General features: G+C 48.6%; 1 long non-coding RNA gene across 1 annotated transcript; it reads right to left on the bottom strand.

Moving 5' to 3' along the window:
- Positions 1 to 1,143: 1,143 nt before the first annotated feature.
- LOC120834556 (uncharacterized) lies at positions 1,144 to 10,540 on the bottom strand. The gene is made up of 7 exons (XR_013453255.1): positions 9,519 to 10,540; positions 8,867 to 8,990; positions 8,507 to 8,620; positions 8,152 to 8,229; positions 7,818 to 7,921; positions 7,507 to 7,542; positions 1,144 to 2,040 (listed from the first exon to the last, which is right to left on the bottom strand). It is a non-coding gene; the product is annotated as an uncharacterized LOC120834556 (long non-coding RNA).
- Positions 10,541 to 14,609: the final 4,069 nt, after the last annotated feature.

Genomic DNA, 14,609 nt, shown 5'->3' with positions numbered 1-14,609 from the left:
TCGGCATCAACAACCGTGTCCAAAAAACGCAGGAGACGGCCATCAAACAGCTGCAGAGGGCCCTCCGAAGCGTTAGACTGACTTTTCCATCTGCTGACGTTTTTGTGCCACAGGTCAACTTCTCCGGAGATCTTCCCCCGAAGGAGAAACTGCGCCTCACACATCTGAACACTGCTATTGCGAGAATGTGTGAGTACATCCCAGCGCTGCCAGCAGGTCTCTTTCACACAGGTCCGGATCACATCCACTGGACCCGAGCCACAGCTGCCCGCATATTTGACAATTGGGTTCACTACTTAAACTAATTGTCCCCATAAACCTGCCTACTCAGGAGGGGGATAAGTTAGTCATCAACCTCACTAAGCACTTTAAACTCACTGAAGCACAGCGCACTCTCCTTGGCAGGGGGTTAAATTTCATTCCCACTAAGGGAACTAATAAACAGATTGTAGAGCAGAGCCGCTTTGATCTACAGCAGTATCACAGGAGGTTAAAGCTGGCGGCTTATTTTGAAAACTCGAGAGAGTGTGAACGACTCCCGTTCATTTATAAATCGTCCTGGGCTCCTGTACAGGCACAAATACCACACACCATAACTGCTCTAATACAATCAGACATTCGGTATTTTAACACACGCTTCAAAATTCACCACGTGCCGCCTAACCTCAGTAGGGAGGAAGTGCGGGCACTTGATGAACTAGTTAATAACAAACACATAGTTATTAAACCAGCAGATAAGGGCAGCTCTATAGTGATCTTGGACAGGGAGCAATATTTATGGGAAGGCTACAGACAGCTTAATGATCCCAAATACTACACCAAATTGACCCACCCCATTTATCCAAACACTGTCCCGATTGTAAATAAAATCATCCTAACTCTACATGAGAAGAAGTTTATTAATCTGAAACAAAAGCATTATTTAATGGGTGACGCTGTACCTAGAGCCAGATTATTCTATATGCTGCCCAAAATACACAAGGACCCTGCCAAGTGGAGTAAACCACATGAAATCCCTCCCGGCAGGCCCATCGTGTCTGACTGCAGCAGCGAGACTTATCACACTGCAGAGTACCTCGACCACTTTTTGAATCCTCTGTCGACCACACACCCGAGTTACATAAAGGACACGTACCACTTTGTAGAGATAATTAAAAGACTCCGCATTCCGGACAACTCAATTTTATTCACCATAGATATTGATAGTCTCTATACAAACATTGACATAAAAGAAGGCATGCAGGCCGTTAAGAATTCATTTCGGAAACACCCCGACAAAAAGCGACCAGAAAAAGAATTATTACAGTTACTGGAGATCAATCTGACCCAAAATGATTTTGAATTTAATGGGGAATTTTTCCTTCAAATCAAGGGTACAGCGATGGGGAAGAAGTTTGCTCCTGCATACGCTAACATTTTTATGGCTGAGTGGGAGGAATCAGCCCTGAAAATATGTCCTAAAAAGCCACTGCATTATTATAGATATTTGGACGACATCTGGGGTGTGTGGCCCCACTCGAGGGAGGATTTTGAAGTGTTTCTGTGCACCCTCAACAATCACAATCAGTCTATTAAAATTAAATCCACCGACAATTTGACTTCTGTTGACTTTCTGGACACCACAACGTTTAAAAGTAACACATTTAAGGAAACCCACACATTGGACATTAAGGTATTTTTTAAGGAGACAGACACACATGCTCTGCTCTTCAAGACCAGCTTCCACCCAAAGCACACATATGCTGGCTTAATCAAATCCCAACTGTTGAGGTTTCACAGAATATGCAGCAGAGAGGAGGATTTCCGTGTTGCAGTCGGGGTGCTCTTTCACGCTTTGTCCACCAGGGGGTACTCTAGGACCTTTCTTAGAAAATGCCAGAGGTCATTTCTAGAGAAGAAGCCTATTACTGTGGGCTCCAGTCTCCCCTTTGTCACCACATATTCACCTTCTACTATGGCATTGGTCAGAGGATGCAGAAGGAGATTCCTCTCCCACACCACAGGGTCTTCTGTCCTGCAGGACCACAGGATCATCCCGGCCTACAGGAGAAACAAGAATCTACTGGATTATCTGGTAAAGGCCAAATTAAAACCTCTGCACAGCACTAAGGGGAGAGGTCAGAGTGATGTCTTTTTTAAACACAGAAAATGGCTGCAAAGCCACAGCACGGGAGATGTTTTTCTGAACTCAGCCAGGGGAAACACCAAGTCTAAGAACTGTGTTTACCTCATCACGTGTGTACAATGTGGATTACAATATGTGGGGGAGACGGGGAACACCATCGCGACCCGCTTCACACAACACAAACACAACATCATTAAAAAGAAAAAAACACTGACGCCACTTGTGGCACATTTTATTTCGCACGGTTGGAAATCTGTGTCTGTGTGTGTGATCCAGATGAACCCCGGATGGAGCGCTCCCCAGAGGAGGAGAGCGGAGAGGGGCTGGATCAATAAATTAAACACCAGGTATCCTAAGGGCTTAAATGAGGACTAAGAGCTGCGGGCTGTGAGGCAGTGCTGGACAGTGCACAGATGGTCCTGCTTGCAGGTCCATCAAAAACTATTTATTCCCTAACCCTAACCCTAACCCCAACCCACACTTAGCCCCGCTAACCCCAACCCACACTTAGCCCCGCTAACCCCAACCCACACTTAGCCCCGCTAACCCCAACCCACACTTAGCCCCGCTAACCCCAACCCACACTTAGCCCCGCTAACCCCAACCCACACTTAGCCCCGCTAACCCCAACCCACACTTAGCCCCGCTAACCCCAACCCACACTTAGCCCCGCTAACCCCAACCCACACTTAGCCCCGCTAACCCCAACCCACACTTAGCCCCGCTAACCCCAACCCACACTTAGCCCCGCTAACCCCAACCCACACTTAGCCCCGCTAACCCCAACCCACACTTAGCCCCGCTAACCCCAACCCACACTTAGCCCCGCTAACCCCAACCCACACTTAGCCCCGCTAACCCCAACCCACACTTAGCCCCGCTAACCCCAACCCACACTTAGCCCCGCTAACCCCAACCCACACTTAGCCCCGCTAACCCCAACCCACACTTAGCCCCGCTAACCCCAACCCACACTTAGCCCCGCTAACCCCAACCCACACTTAGCCCCGCTAACCCCAACCCACACTTAGCCCCGCTAACCCCAACCCACACTTAGCCCCGCTAACCCCAACCCACACTTAGCCCCGCTAACCCCAACCCACACTTAGCCCCGCTAACCCCAACCCACACTTAGCCCCGCTAACCCCAACCCACACTTAGCCCCGCTAACCCCAACCCACACTTAGCCCCGCTAACCCCAACCCACACTTAGCCCCGCTAACCCCAACCCACACTTAGCCCCGCTAACCCCAACCCACACTTAGCCCCGCTAACCCCAACCCACACTTAGCCCCGCTAACCCCAACCCACACTTAGCCCCGCTAACCCCAACCCACACTTAGCCCCGCTAACCCCAACCCACACTTAGCCCCGCTAACCCCAACCCACACTTAGCCCCGCTAACCCCAACCCACACTTAGCCCCGCTAACCCCAACCCACACTTAGCCCCGCTAACCCCAACCCACACTTAGCCCCGCTAACCCCAACCCACACTTAGCCCCGCTAACCCCAACCCACACTTAGCCCCGCTAACCCCAACCCACACTTAGCCCCGCTAACCCCAACCCACACTTAGCCCCGCTAACCCCAACCCACACTTAGCCCCGCTAACCCCAACCCACACTTAGCCCCGCTAACCCCAACCCACACTTAGCCCCGCTAACCCCAACCCACACTTAGCCCCGCTAACCCCAACCCACACTTAGCCCCGCTAACCCCAACCCACACTTAGCCCCGCTAACCCCAACCCACACTTAGCCCCGCTAACCCCAACCCACACTTAGCCCCGCTAACCCCAACCCACACTTAGCCCCGCTAACCCCAACCCACACTTAGCCCCGCTAACCCCAACCCACACTTAGCCCCGCTAACCCCAACCCACACTTAGCCCCGCTAACCCCAACCCACACTTAGCCCCGCTAACCCCAACCCACACTTAGCCCCGCTAACCCCAACCCACACTTAGCCCCGCTAACCCCAACCCACACTTAGCCCCGCTAACCCCAACCCACACTTAGCCCCGCTAACCCCAACCCACACTTAGCCCCGCTAACCCCAACCCACACTTAGCCCCGCTAACCCCAACCCACACTTAGCCCCGCTAACCCCAACCCACACTTAGCCCCGCTAACCCCAACCCACACTTAGCCCCGCTAACCCCAACCCACACTTAGCCCCGCTAACCCCAACCCACACTTAGCCCCGCTAACCCCAACCCACACTTAGCCCCGCTAACCCCAACCCACACTTAGCCCCGCTAACCCCAACCCACACTTAGCCCCGCTAACCCCAACCCACACTTAGCCCCGCTAACCCCAACCCACACTTAGCCCCGCTAACCCCAACCCACACTTAGCCCCGCTAACCCCAACCCACACTTAGCCCCGCTAACCCCAACCCACACTTAGCCCCGCTAACCCCAACCCACACTTAGCCCCGCTAACCCCAACCCACACTTAGCCCCGCTAACCCCAACCCACACTTAGCCCCGCTAACCCCAACCCACACTTAGCCCCGCTAACCCCAACCCACACTTAGCCCCGCTAACCCCAACCCACACTTAGCCCCGCTAACCCCAACCCACACTTAGCCCCGCTAACCCCAACCCACACTTAGCCCCGCTAACCCCAACCCACACTTAGCCCCGCTAACCCCAACCCACACTTAGCCCCGCTAACCCCAACCCACACTTAGCCCCGCTAACCCCAACCCACACTTAGCCCCGCTAACCCCAACCCACACTTAGCCCCGCTAACCCCAACCCACACTTAGCCCCGCTAACCCCAACCCACACTTAGCCCCGCTAACCCCAACCCACACTTAGCCCCGCTAACCCCAACCCACACTTAGCCCCGCTAACCCCAACCCACACTTAGCCCCGCTAACCCCAACCCACACTTAGCCCCGCTAACCCCAACCCACACTTAGCCCCGCTAACCCCAACCCACACTTAGCCCCGCTAACCCCAACCCACACTTAGCCCCGCTAACCCCAACCCACACTTAGCCCCGCTAACCCCAACCCACACTTAGCCCCGCTAACCCCAACCCACACTTAGCCCCGCTAACCCCAACCCACACTTAGCCCCGCTAACCCCAACCCACACTTAGCCCCGCTAACCCCAACCCACACTTAGCCCCGCTAACCCCAACCCACACTTAGCCCCGCTAACCCCAACCCACACTTAGCCCCGCTAACCCCAACCCACACTTAGCCCCGCTAACCCCAACCCACACTTAGCCCCGCTAACCCCAACCCACACTTAGCCCCGCTAACCCCAACCCACACTTAGCCCCGCTAACCCCAACCCACACTTAGCCCCGCTAACCCCAACCCACACTTAGCCCCGCTAACCCCAACCCACACTTAGCCCCGCTAACCCCAACCCACACTTAGCCCCGCTAACCCCAACCCACACTTAGCCCCGCTAACCCCAACCCACACTTAGCCCCGCTAACCCCAACCCACACTTAGCCCCGCTAACCCCAACCCACACTTAGCCCCGCTAACCCCAACCCACACTTAGCCCCGCTAACCCCAACCCACACTTAGCCCCGCTAACCCCAACCCACACTTAGCCCCGCTAACCCCAACCCACACTTAGCCCCGCTAACCCCAACCCACACTTAGCCCCGCTAACCCCAACCCACACTTAGCCCCGCTAACCCCAACCCACACTTAGCCCCGCTAACCCCAACCCACACTTAGCCCCGCTAACCCCAACCCACACTTAGCCCCGCTAACCCCAACCCACACTTAGCCCCGCTAACCCCAACCCACACTTAGCCCCGCTAACCCCAACCCACACTTAGCCCCGCTAACCCCAACCCACACTTAGCCCCGCTAACCCCAACCCACACTTAGCCCCGCTAACCCCAACCCACACTTAGCCCCGCTAACCCCAACCCACACTTAGCCCCGCTAACCCCAACCCACACTTAGCCCCGCTAACCCCAACCCACACTTAGCCCCGCTAACCCCAACCCACACTTAGCCCCGCTAACCCCAACCCACACTTAGCCCCGCTAACCCCAACCCACACTTAGCCCCGCTAACCCCAACCCACACTTAGCCCCGCTAACCCCAACCCACACTTAGCCCCGCTAACCCCAACCCACACTTAGCCCCGCTAACCCCAACCCACACTTAGCCCCGCTAACCCCAACCCACACTTAGCCCCGCTAACCCCAACCCACACTTAGCCCCGCTAACCCCAACCCACACTTAGCCCCGCTAACCCCAACCCACACTTAGCCCCGCTAACCCCAACCCACACTTAGCCCCGCTAACCCCAACCCACACTTAGCCCCGCTAACCCCAACCCACACTTAGCCCCGCTAACCCCAACCCACACTTAGCCCCGCTAACCCCAACCCACACTTAGCCCCGCTAACCCCAACCCACACTTAGCCCCGCTAACCCCAACCCACACTTAGCCCCGCTAACCCCAACCCACACTTAGCCCCGCTAACCCCAACCCACACTTAGCCCCGCTAACCCCAACCCACACTTAGCCCCGCTAACCCCAACCCACACTTAGCCCCGCTAACCCCAACCCACACTTAGCCCCGCTAACCCCAACCCACACTTAGCCCCGCTAACCCCAACCCACACTTAGCCCCGCTAACCCCAACCCACACTTAGCCCCGCTAACCCCAACCCACACTTAGCCCCGCTAACCCCAACCCACACTTAGCCCCGCTAACCCCAACCCACACTTAGCCCCGCTAACCCCAACCCACACTTAGCCCCGCTAACCCCAACCCACACTTAGCCCCGCTAACCCCAACCCACACTTAGCCCCGCTAACCCCAACCCACACTTAGCCCCGCTAACCCCAACCCACACTTAGCCCCGCTAACCCCAACCCACACTTAGCCCCGCTAACCCCAACCCACACTTAGCCCCGCTAACCCCAACCCACACTTAGCCCCGCTAACCCCAACCCACACTTAGCCCCGCTAACCCCAACCCACACTTAGCCCCGCTAACCCCAACCCACACTTAGCCCCGCTAACCCCAACCCACACTTAGCCCCGCTAACCCCAACCCACACTTAGCCCCGCTAACCCCAACCCACACTTAGCCCCGCTAACCCTAACCCACACTTAGCCCCGCTAACCCTAACCCACACTTAGCCCCGCTAACCCTAACCCACACTTAGCCCCGCTAACCCTAACCCACACTTAGCCCCGCTAACCCTAACCCACACTTAGCCCCGCTAACCCTAACCCACACTTAGCCCCGCTAACCCTAACCCACACTTAGCCCCGCTAACCCTAACCCACACTTAGCCCCGCTAACCCTAACCCACACTTAGCCCCGCTAACCCTAACCCACACTTAGCCCCGCTAACCCTAACCCACACAAAAGGTCTTACCTTCTGGCAACGCTTGTAGAGTTGGATTCTTTCATCCTACAAGAAATAACAAGACTAGATTACCCAACTCATCCAGAACAGTCTTAAACACTAACATGATCTTCGTTTACATGTAACAATACAAACACATTCCTAAAACATTGGCAAATATTAAATAGTTAAAACCCAATAGTTCAGGACATGCAACCAAAGACAAGAAGCACCGCAAGTTAACACATTATGCAATCATACCGTTTCAAACATTTTTCTAGACCTATCACACAGCCTGCATGACAAGCATTACATAACCATTACTTTGAAAAAAGTCTTACCTGTTACTCAAATCGCTAAGTTGGCAGGAGCACAAGGCAATTTCCACAGGAGGCTAAAGCTGCTTGACCCTGAAGCAGGAGCCTGTTGTGTTCTCTGAATCGTCCTGTGTGGTAGCACAACAGTACTTTAGGAAACGAGAAATATTTAAACACTGACAAGAATGCAGCTTTTCACACACAGGGGGAAAAAAAACTGCTAAAGACTGGATTAGTTCAGTACATATTAGCAGCAGATTCCAATTAACCAATCAACCGTCAGGCATTCCAACAGAACATTGTATTAGACTTCACACAGCCTGCATGACATAAAAGCAGTACTGAGAAAGTGTCTTACCTCACATTCAGTTGGCAATTTTCACAGGAGGCTGAAGTCACTTGGCCAGCCTGAGGCGGTTTTCTTCTCTGGACCGTCCTGCGTGGAATCACAGAACTACTTTACCCAACCGGAATTTTTTCCGAACACTGATGGCAGCTTTTTGCACATAGAGGGGAAACTGCAAATATTAAATGAAGCAGCTAAAGAGGGTGGCATACTTCAAGACATACAACTACATATTAGAAGATTCAGTTAACACATTATGCAACAGTCAGGCTCTTGACAGTTTGAAAAAGAACGTTTTATTAGACCTGTCACACAGCCTGCATGACAAGCATTACATATCAGAAACCACACAGGAAAAAAGTCTTACCGTTCACTCAAATCACTAAAGGCTGCTGGTAATTTCCACCGTCACAGGAGGCTGAAATTGCTTGACCACTTCTGGGCATCCAAGGCAGTAGCCTGTTGTCTTCTCTGGACCGTCCTGCGTGGAATCACAACCCATTCTGAAAAATCTTTGAAACACTGACAAGATGGCATCTTCTTGCCCACAAGCCAACGTTATTTAGCAATACTAACACATTGGCCAACAGCAAATAGTTAATCAGCAGATCACGGATCCAAATAGTTCAGGACAGGCCGCAACACTCAGGCATTCTTTACAGTTAGAAAGACATTTTATTAGAGCATTACACAGCTTGTACGACAAGAATTACATTAAAAAAAATACCTTGAAGAACCCAGGCTTCGCCCATCTTCCCGCCAAGATCCATGAGCCTCCTTTGACCTGGACGGTTCTGTCAGTTGAGGTCGACCGCCCATAATCAGCAATTGCAGTTGTGTCTTACAAGACTCTAGAATACATTGACATTTTATTAATTCACTGTCAAAATAACATTCCAGGTACACCGTAAATTTGACTGTCAAATTAGTACATTGCAACACTAAGCCAGTAAACATAAGGTCTTAACCTACAGTGTTGGGGTCACACTGAAGTGTACAGCACTATGAGGTTGACTTCTATTTTTTGTCTCTAGTTTAAAACATCTGTGCAGGAGAAATATTTAAGCAACTATTTCAAATGAATAAAGATATTTTGAAAACACCCACTTGTGATATATTGCGCAACAAACTCCGGTTCAGTTAATGAAAAATTGCTCTTTAATTACCAATTTAAAATGGCAGTTATTACGGTCACAGAAATGTGTATTTAAAGTGCATTTTTAGAGGGTACAGATGCACATACGATTCACTTACACTATGGAACAAACATCACAATCACCAAGCAATTGAAACTGAAAATTATGAAAAATGCTTGCAGTTAAATATATGAGCAGTGGCGCTTTAGTAGTGTACTTGTTAACAACACAAGTCAGTCATACCTTTTGTTTGCACTCATGGCTCCACGGTCTCCACCAGGTTTCTTGCACAACGCATAATGAGTAAATGACAATATTTAAAAAAAATTATCTGCCACAATTTATAAAACCGGGTTACGCAATTTCTCACGGGGAATCCACAGAGGTAGGGCAAACATTTTACACGTCAACTAACCCCTTTGGCCTCCTACTTGTCCCTGAAATTCAGTGGTAGAGTTGAGATTAAAAAGTAATTGCCAAACTCTTGGTCCATGTATTGAAGTGACAGGTTGCCCTTTAACCTAAAGGTTGTCTTCATCTTGCAGTGAAGACATCTAGTGACTTTGGCAAGCCATTTGGAAGTTTTAGCCAATGTTAATCTTGATTCTGTGTGTGGAATCAGCCATAGCAGTCTGAGAAGAGATCACAAGCAATTAGTAAAGTTCAACATGCGAGTAAATCCCGTCTAGGGGTACCATTGGCCGAATTCTATTTGGGCTGTCGACTTCCGATACAAGAGAATGAGGGAGAAAGTTGTAGGGCTGTTGTATTAGACTGCATTAGTTTTAGCTGATGCATAGTTTGTAGATCATATCATGAGAAGTTTAGCAACTGGAAGACATTTGTAACCACCGGTAGGACAGGGTTAAACATTTCCTCATAAATTATCCAACAACCACAGATCAACAGGTGACTGAAGTCAGACTGAGGCAAAAGGGTTCCCCCAGATTAACATTTAGTTAAAATATAGTAAGAATACAAAACAATGAAACCAATTTCCATCAGCTGTAGGAATTACAAAATGCGCCTCTACAAACAAATTGAGTGCTACCGATGACTAGGCCGCACCGGGGTGAGAACGGGGACAGGCTCTGGCACAGGGCGCTCACCGACTTAGTTTCTCCACACAAACAATATAAAATCGAGGCATGCGATGTTAAAAGAAAATGCAGACAAACACAACAGGCAATGGGATGAGCAGATGAAAGGCCCAGTCACCAGACCCACCATCTGGGATGCTACGCTGTCGACAGCCTCAAACACCCCTAAAAAAAAACACCAAAAGTAATCATCAGCAAACTAAATATTACAAACATAAAGAAACTCCAGACAGGAACCAAATAAGCTACACAAAACAGTAGTGGCTTCAAATGCCAGCCTGGAGTTACTTTGAGGCTCCTCTACCTGGTCCGGCTCATACATGGTTTGGGCCTCCCTGACAAGCTGGGAGACACAAACACAACAATCACCAAAGGCCAAATCAGTTTCCTAAGAACTGTAAATGTAAATAAAAATAAATTAAAAAAAAAACCTACCAGCTCATTGGATTCTCCAGCCAGACTCCAACACAGAAAGGGACAAGCGTGGTGACAGCAGCTTCATTATGTGCAGCTTTTATACCCTTTCTAATGGGTGAACCAGGAAGTAGGAGGTACCAAGGTCTGCCTGAGCCTACGGTATCTCAGGAAGGACATTTCCTCACTGGCTACACATTGAAAAAGATTATTCATTATTCATATCATTCATTTATAGTCGTACAGGCTGAGCTTCTTCACAACAGAGATGAACTTGTCTTGCAGTCTCTCCATTTAGATGATTTTATCAAACTCTGGCCGTGCACCCAGTAAGCCATGGATCAAAATCACCACACTACTGTAGTTTAGCCCATTGTATGCCACACTTTTGGCTAAGCTTGCAGTGTCCTTAGTTAAAGACTTTTGTTTTAGAGGATTTTAGATATCCTTGTTAAGAACATCAATGTGAAGTGTGGAAACATTTATCACTTCCAATGGAGGTCTGATAAAGTCACATGCATGTAAATGATTTTCAATCTGAAATTAATGTCTCTCAGAAAGGGGAAGAAGCACATTTGCTGAAATTGATATATTTTGGAATATGTTTTCTATATTTCTATGGTTGTCATAGATTCTGGTTTATTATTCACAATTTTGGAACACACGTTATCCTGTTATCTACTCTTTTTTTAAAAGAAAACATTAGAGACATTTCTGCAAATCTGCTTTTTTCTCACGCATTTAGTAATGACTGCTACGTTCTTCATGAACTACTTGTAATACATAGACTAAATTATATAATCATATACCCATTTTGGGTATACTGGTACACAGTTAGAATTATTAGAAAGATTAAATGTCGATAACTGCTCTCCTTCTCAAATTGCAAGTAATGTTTATCTTCATATATATTAATGACACAAGAAATATTACTATAAAGTTCAATAGCAGCCAATCTAAAGCGTAAAATATGAAATGGAATCTGCACCTTACTGAAATCCGACACTACAACCGTCATTAAAGTTTGATTCATTGTAGGACTGCTGTATTAGACTGATTTAGTTTTATTGTTGAAAACTAATTAAAACAAACAAATTCTTCCACCAGATGGAGCCAAATATACATTTTTCCTTTTCAACTTTCACATTACATTACATGTAATTTGGCTGATGCTTTTATCCAGTGTGCATTCAACCAAGAGGGAACAGACCGAGAACAACAACATCAAAGAGAGTAGGAGTGTAGGAGAAAAGGGTGCACAACCAGAAAGTGTGATTTCATCAAATAAGCCAAGTTACAATTTGCTATAGATAAGTGCAAATAAAAGTACAATTTAAGTGCTATAATTTGTTCACCTTTTAGTCAAGGTAGAGTCTGAAGAGGTGTGGCTTTAGTTTGCGGCGTAAAATGTGAAGGCTCTCTGCAGTCCTGATGTCATTAAGAATCTGGTGGTTTACTATGTGTTAAATGCAGCAGAAAGGTCCAGAAGGATGAGGACAGAGGAGAGAGAGGCGGCTCTAGCAGTGTGGAGTTGCTCTGAGACAGCAAGGAGAGCAGTCTCTGTGGAATGGCCTTGAAGCCTGACTGGTGGGGGTCAAGAAGGTTGTTACGGTGGAGATAGGAGGGGAGTTTTGGACAAAAATGGAAGAAGAAAGACGGGTCTGTAGTTGTTTTCTTCAGATGGGTTGAGGGTAGGTTTCTTCAGGAGTGGGTTAGCTCTTGCCTCTTTCAGAGAATTGGGAAAACAGCCAGATAATAGAGCATTGTTAATGAGACAGGTAAAGAAAGGAAGACGGTCAGGAGTGATAGATTGAGGAACATGTGAGGGAATGGGTCAAGAGGGCAGGTGGTCGGACGGGCAGTGGTTACTAGGGTAAGAATTTATCCTAGTAGAGACAGGGGGGTGAAAGAGGAAAGTGAGGGTGATAGAGGTGAAGTCGGTGGGACACAAGTAGTAGGAGGTGGGTTTGAGAAAGAGGAGCGTATGTCAGCTATTTTCTGGGTAAAGTAGTTGACAAAGTCTCCTGGAAGAAGGGGGGAGGAGGACTGGGGGGTTCGAGGAGGTTGGAGAAGATAGAAAAGAGTTTTTTGGGGTTAGAAAATGAAGATTCAATTCTGGATTGGTAGAAAGAGCTTTTGGGAGATCGAAGCAGAAAAAGAGGAGAGAAGAGATTGAAACACAAGCAGGTAATCAGGTTATTTATATTCACGCCATTTCCTTTCCGATGCTCGCATGGTGACTCTCATGGCACGCACCGGTTCAGACAGCCAGGGAGCCGGAGGGGATTTGCCAGTCCGTCGTGTCGTAAGAGGACAGAGAGTCTAGAGAGGAGGACAGAGTTGAGAGGAGTCTCTGCGGCAGCTTTTCGATGCAAGAGTGAAGGGAGATCTGATAGAACAGAGGAAAGCAGAGAGGAGGGAGAGAGGGAGCGAATACTTGTGTACCTTAATTGTGTCCAGCCACTCCTGAACCACTACTTCTGAACCAGGGACAACGTCAGAAGCGTTTTACCTGGGCTAAGGACAAAAGAACTGGACTGTTGCTCAGTGGTCGAAAGTTCTCTTTTCAGATGAAAGTCCATTTTTCATTTTATTTGAAAATTAAGGTCCCAGCTTCTGGAGGAAGGGTGGAGAGGCAACAAACCAAGGTGCTTGAGGCCCACTGTGACGTTTCCTCAGGCAGTGACGATTTGGGAACCATGTCTTCTGCTGCTGTTGGTCCACTGTTTTTTATCAAGTCCAAAGTTAGCGCAGCAGTCTAACAGGAAACTTTAGAGCACTTCATGCTTCCCTGCGCTGATGAGTTTCATGAGTGCATACTGTGTACTGTACATGGACATACCTTTCAGTAGGACAAGATTACTGTTTAAAAAATGTTCTTTAAATTAGGCTATGAAAAATGATGTTTTCCTAATGAATCTGGGGTTTTCATTAGCTGTAAGGCATAATAAGCCAAATTTTAACAAAAAGACGCTTCAAATATACCACCCTGTGTGTAATGAATCTATATAATATATGAGTTTCACTTTTTGCACTTGACTTACTGAGATCAATTCTTTTTTTAATGATTGATGATGCACTTGTCCGCAGAGGTTGCTCTGGATGACAGGTTAGGTTGTGAGACTATGAGGTCTACTTGTTGGACCCTAACTAGATTTGGTGCCACGTTGAGGACAGCTCACTGATCCTCCACTGTTTCCTTTCTGCTTCTCATCCAGCCAGCGCTGAAGAGACAACTGGTGTATCCATTAAGTGGATCCTTTACACCTGCAGGGGCTCACACAGTCTGCATTAAGGTTGTCTCTCTCAGAGGCAAAGCACACCCAGCAGTGTCTGGAGGAGCACTCCAGACACACTCATGATGAGACACAGAGTGGTACTAACTGTGTCTCTGTGTGTTTATATCTGGAAGTGTTGGTAGTGGTACTGTATTTGTGTGTGTGTGTGTGTGTGTGTGTGTGTGTGTGTGTGTGTGTGTGTGTGTGTGTGTGTGTGTGTGACTGGACCAAGCAGCCATAGGGAGTTGATAACGGGATTTCTGATGTGAGGGTTAACAGGCTTTAGGGTCAGAGGTTAACCACTGACACATACACTTACACAGGATGTATCAAAGAAATACAAGCTGCTTAAATGTTCTAGATGTTCTGTATAAATCATAAAAGATTAGCAGCCAAGATGGGAGCTGTGATCATAGCAGGATAACCCTAATGGCCAAACTGTACTAAAATGTAAAACTTTATACAAATGTCCCAGATGCATATAGAACCTCACCATCACTGTTTTAGGACTGTTTTGAAAACACAGACAGTGAGTTGTTCAC

Source organism: Gasterosteus aculeatus, chromosome 17 (genome assembly GCF_964276395.1).
Source record: "Gasterosteus aculeatus chromosome 17, fGasAcu3.hap1.1, whole genome shotgun sequence".
Taxonomy (NCBI): Eukaryota; Metazoa; Chordata; class Actinopteri; order Perciformes; family Gasterosteidae; genus Gasterosteus; species Gasterosteus aculeatus.
The sequence above is the reverse complement of the archived record's forward strand: the minus strand, read 5'-3'. Positions and strand labels throughout refer to the sequence as shown.